A 5,737-nucleotide genomic window follows, 5' to 3' on the forward strand; every position below is an offset into this window, starting at 1 on the left:
AAGAGATAGTCAGCGTGTCTTTGCACCTAAGCAGAGGTTCTCAACCTGTGGGTCGCGGCCCGTTTGGGGGTCGAATGGCCCTTTCACAGGGGTCGCCTAAGACTATCAGAAGACACATATATAATTACATATTGTTTTTGTGATTAATCAGTATGCTTTAATTATGTTCAATTTGTAACAATGAAATTGGGGGTCACCACAACATGAGAAACTGTATTAAAGGGTCGCAGCATTAGGAAGGTTGAGAACCACTGCTTAAGCCACCAATCAGCACACACAAAGTACACTAAGCCCCCATTCCTTCCCATGCCTCCCCTCAACACGTGTTCACCTCTGCATGTGTTGCTGTCTTCCCATTGCGAGACAGCCCGGCAGGTCTCTCTCCCCTGATAAAGCCTGTAATCCTCGTTTTCGGCTCCTGACTGGTCTCACAGAATTAAAGATTAGATTATCAAAAGATGTATTTGAGTTGACTGGGGTAAAATATCTACAGCCAGTCATTGCAGGGTGCCTAAAGTTTGAAATAACTAGGCTGATGTTGTTGAACTTATTAGGACTGGTGAACCAGAGCAAGAGGGACAGGGAAGCTACCACAAAAAGCGATGCTACTTTGTTACTACTATGTTCATTTTTCTCTGTGATTCATGACTTCCCATAGACAAATGCTTTGGTGCAGTAATGGGAATGGAGAGTCAGAAAGTTCCAGGCAGGAGGAGCCTCAAAAAAGGGAGAAAACACATGAAACTCTCAGGTGGAGACAGAAACTATTCCAGAGGATAAAAACAGCTCTATAATCTGTACAATCTGACCAGAAAGGAAAAAAAAAAAAAATAGATAACCAATGGAAGTCTACCTAATGAAAGAAAAATGCTACTTCTCTACAGCTGGCAGGCTAAGAGTGAAATGGACTCAGTCAAGCCGAAACTGGTTTGGCTCAGTGGATAGAGCGTCGGCCTGCGGACTGAAAGGTCCCGGGTTCGATTCCGGTCAAGGGCATGTACCTGGGTTGTGGGCACATCCCCAGTAGGAGGTGTGCAGGAGGCAGCTGATCGATGTTTCTCTCTCATCGATGTTTCTAGCTCTCTATCTCTCTCCCTTCCTCTCTGTAATAAAACAATAAAATATATTAAAAAAAAAAAAGAAATGGACTCAGTCAAGCTGATTCACTGATACCTTTCATTGTCAATGTGCTGGGCTGCATATCTGGTGCTTTGGCCAGACGGGTCATGCTGTGCTGTCTGTTCCTAAAACACATAGATAGGAAGGTACTGACATCAGGCCAGGCCTTGAGATATGGTCTCATGGCCCCTTCCCAGCACGCAGGCCCTCTTTCTCAGAAGGCCTGGAAGTCTCATTCCAAATTTGGGAGACAAAGGACTGGAGAAAGTATAAATAGAGTTCCCTCCATATGGGGGGCCCAGAATTTGAAAGACACATTTTTCTCTGGGCCTCCACAAAATTTAATAATAAAATGTAACTCCTGTAGTCTGGGCTGCAGTTCGGCCTCTGTTCCGGCAGGGTGCTGTAACTGTAGCCGCTGGCCATGGAAGTTGGCACTGCAGTTCAGCCTCTGCTTCAGCAGGGTGCTGTAACTGTAGTCAGCTGGCCAGCTTAATAAAGGCTCTTAAATTTAAATTCTGAGTTGGTGGTCTATCTCGCTGAGTGAACCCATAACAGTCAATAGGAGCACTATTAGGAGAAGTTGTCCCTTCATCCACTTTGCAGGCATACAAAAAATAAAAAATAAAAGAAGCTGTCAAGCCAAGTTTCAAACTCACTGCTTTTCTTCCCTTCAGGTTTATTTGATGCTATTTCAAAAGCACATAGAATCTTTGTACTCCAGCCAACAGGTTGACAACACAATCTTCTTACTCCAGCTCACCCTCCATGTATTTTTTTTTTGTCTTTGCTGTCACCACAAAGTATGCATAGAACCTTGACATTGTATCTATTCTCACTTCAGCGCTCAGGCACAAAAGGTGCCCAAATCCTCCTTTACAAAAATCCTTCTCTCTTGATATCATGATCTCTTTAATATACATAATCTGCTTAAAGGGACCAAGTGCCATGGAACCAAGTCTAATATATTTCCTTTGCAAATTCTGTATTTAGTAGCCTACTTCAGAATTTCGTGTCTGTTACACTTTGACATCTTGATGGAAACTTCAGTTTTAACATTCTACTCCAGAAGCATGAAAGAGCTATCAAAGACAACAGTGGAACTGTCTATGGAAGCATTGTTTAAGCTAGAGAATGCCCTTTCTGGACAATATGATGATCTGGAATCCTGAGAGGCATATGATAAAGTCTCGTTGGAATGGAAGGTTCATCATCCAAAGATGGGCTTGTCAGCCTGCAGAGCTCGAGGCATTAAACCTTCCAACTAAATATCCAACTTCCCCTGTTTATTCAGTAGGATTTCAGTCATTTCCTTCCAACCCCTCCTCCATGCACCCTTGTGGGTTATGATTAGGAGATGCTTTGATCATATTCAAATGATATCCAGCCCATCTGACAGTTGCATTTCCCAGTGTGAATTAATAAAAATGGCATTCTGATTTAAAATTCAAATTGTTTTTTAAAAAGGTCTTGTTAGTAAACATCTCTAAAGCAAGAACATATTAACAGTTAGCTTCTTTAATGGTAATAATTTACCAATAATTATCAGAGAGGAAAAAGAATAAAAGAATGAGGATAAAGAGGATGGTGGAAAGGAAAATTCCATATCTTCATTTTCATATAATTAATGTTAACATAAAAATCTTTTCACATAAATTTTGTTTGCAGTTCAGATTATTAACTTGTGATAGATATCCAGAGAGGGGATTGTTATTCCATATGCAGAAAAGGAATTTATTAGTAATCAAGTGGGAAAAAAATAGTAAGTTTTTTGCTATATTGCCATGTAGTACCTGTAAATCTATCTATTCTCCTCTGAATTGCTCAACCTTCTTGAAGAAGGAGAAAAGAAAAATAATAAACCTACCTCCTTCATCTCATTCTGGGTGTCTACCTCTTCCAGGAGTGGCTGGAGTGGGAGGTGTTTAAGGCAAAGAAGGCTCAGGTATTGATGACTTCCCCAAACCTCTCCCTTGCCCACTTCTAGAACTGACTACCAGCCCTTAGCTAATGTAGGCATGGGATATTTACATAGTCCTTAATGGATTCTACATATTTGAATTCCAAATATTTAAATTATTAATTTACAAAGAAATTTCAGGGTCAAATTGTAATCCACTTATTGCACCAGTGGACTTGTCCAATGTGTGACAGGAACAGCTTGTACCTGGGAGCTGCTTGTCTGCGATCAGAAATTCCAGGTTGCCAGTGTGCAGTTTATAGGATTGCCACAAGATGGCAGAACTGGGAATGACAAATTCCTGGAAGCTAAAGTAGCCAAGTAAAATTTTATTACTTGTGTGTGTTTTTATTACAATTAATATCTACTTCATATTTAAACATCCTAAATGGTTCATTGAATAATATATTAGAATTTTAACTATGAAAGAAATTAATGAAGGCAGAAATATAAACACTAAAGAAACAGATTAGGTAGATGGGATCATCAGTTGATGATGGTGGTGATGGAGATAGGTAGGTAGATAGATATGGATAGATAAACAAATAGATATAATGGTCTTTTAAAATATCCTAGATTCCTTTTTCTTTATTGCATTTCATCCAGTCACCAAATGATGCTTTAGGGGATAAAGAGATTGTCATTACAGGAAATAAAGAAAAAGGAATTGACATTCAACTCTGGCCTTTCAAAAAATAGGATTTTGGGGTCCCAAGAATAAAATAATTTTGAAAGACTAAGGTTTTCTAAATTTCAAATTGTTCTTCTTTATATACTGAGAATTTGGTTTGGTAGGATTCAGAACACAATTTTATTATAACCCATAGGTAGGGAAGATGCAAAATATAATTTTATGGAACTGCCCAAACAGAAAGGGAAAAGATAAAGTCTTTTGCTATCGGGTGGCAAAGGAGAGGCATGTGAAACAGAAAAGAGAAGGGGACAGACGCTACCTAAAACCATTGCCTTCTTAGATCTGAGGCCAAGAGGGAAGGTGGTGGCAAGAATGAAAGCCCAGGTGGGTCGAGGGGAAAGCCCAGTGCAGAAGGGCATATGCCCAATTTAGCCACTGTGCCTTATTCTGGTTTCCATTGATCAGAGCAGCTCCCTGATGCTCTCCAGAAAGTAGCCCTGGGATAGGTATAGAGAGTGAGAAGGGAAGTAAGGGTATGCAAGGCAGGGTCCCACCTCAAATTTTGAGGTTATTAACTCATGCTACCACCCCATTCTTCATGCCTCCACAAGCTCAGTGCTTCCATAATACATCTCTGCAGTGCACACAAGCCAACCCTGTGGTCCCCTCACCTTGGTCCTCAATGTTTAAGCACACAGATACGGGAAGGGAACATTCTGTGACACCCCTATCCCCAAAGTCCCCACCAGAGTTCAGAGCCCTGTCCCACACCTGAAGTTTTCAGTGGGACAAACACTGAGGGCAGCTATGAGTCATTCCAAAGCCTTGCCACATCCCCACTAAAAGGACCCATGTCAGCAGATACAAGTTCTCAGTTTCTGCCATGCCCATTCTTTCTTCTTGGGACTTAGGTCAAATACAGGGAAGAAAAAAGAAATAGTTGAACACATGCATCTTAATACTTACCTATTAATTTTCTAAGAACTGCTTACTCATGCCTAAGCCCCATAGCACTACATGAACCCTGTCTTCTTCCATATCTGTAATCTTAACATATTAATGATAATAACTGATTCTAAATATCAGAACCAGAATTCAAACAGGTGCTGGAGCGAGGATCAGGATCTGCTGGATCACTTAGTCAAGATGCCATCCTCCATCTGTGGCATAGATTAATCATTCTTACCCAGTTCTGGGCTCTACACCATCACTAGAAACCATTCACCCAGACCCTAGAATATAGGATATGCTTGCTGGAGTCCAGCCACCCATTCCCAAAGGATGACATAGGCATGCATTTAGTGTAACCAGTCACATTTGGTCTCGCTTACCTCAGCATTGAGATCTCTTAGGTAAGCACTGTTACGGGCTTCAGATCCAGCGGTTCTCAACCTATGGGTCGAGACCCCTTTGGGGGTCGAACGACCCTTTCACAGGGATCGCCTAAGACCATCAGAAAACACATATATAACGACATATTGTTTTTGTGATTAATCACTATGCTTTAATTATGTTCAATTTGTAACAATGAAATTGGGGGTCACCACAACATGAGGAACTGTATTAAAGGGTCGCGATATTAGGAAGGTTGAGAACCATTGTATAGGGACTGATGGGATAGAAAGAAAGGTCTCAACTCAGGGCTGGCATGCTGTCTCCAAGCAGCACCCTATATTCTAGAGTTTGGGGTACAGTGTCAACATGGACTAACACACCCTCCAATAAAGACAAGATCTTCTTCAAAACATAAGAAATATCAGTGTACAATCTCATAAAAGATGAAAGGGAGGAAGGTTTTACAGAAGACACCAACCCAGCTGGGTCCCACAATGAACCTGAGAGACTGCAATGCAGTGATCAAGAGAACAGACTCAGGAGGCAGACTGCCTGGTCTTGACTCACAGCTCTGCACATACTATATCTGTGACCTTGAACGGTTTCTTAAAACTCTCTGTGCCTTGGTTGCTTCATCTATAAAATGAGGGTGACAATCATGCCTAGATATTAGGGTTTTGGTGAGGCTT

This window comes from Myotis davidii, unplaced genomic scaffold (genome assembly GCF_000327345.1).
Source record: "Myotis davidii unplaced genomic scaffold, ASM32734v1 scaffold13, whole genome shotgun sequence".
Taxonomy (NCBI): domain Eukaryota; kingdom Metazoa; phylum Chordata; class Mammalia; order Chiroptera; family Vespertilionidae; genus Myotis; species Myotis davidii.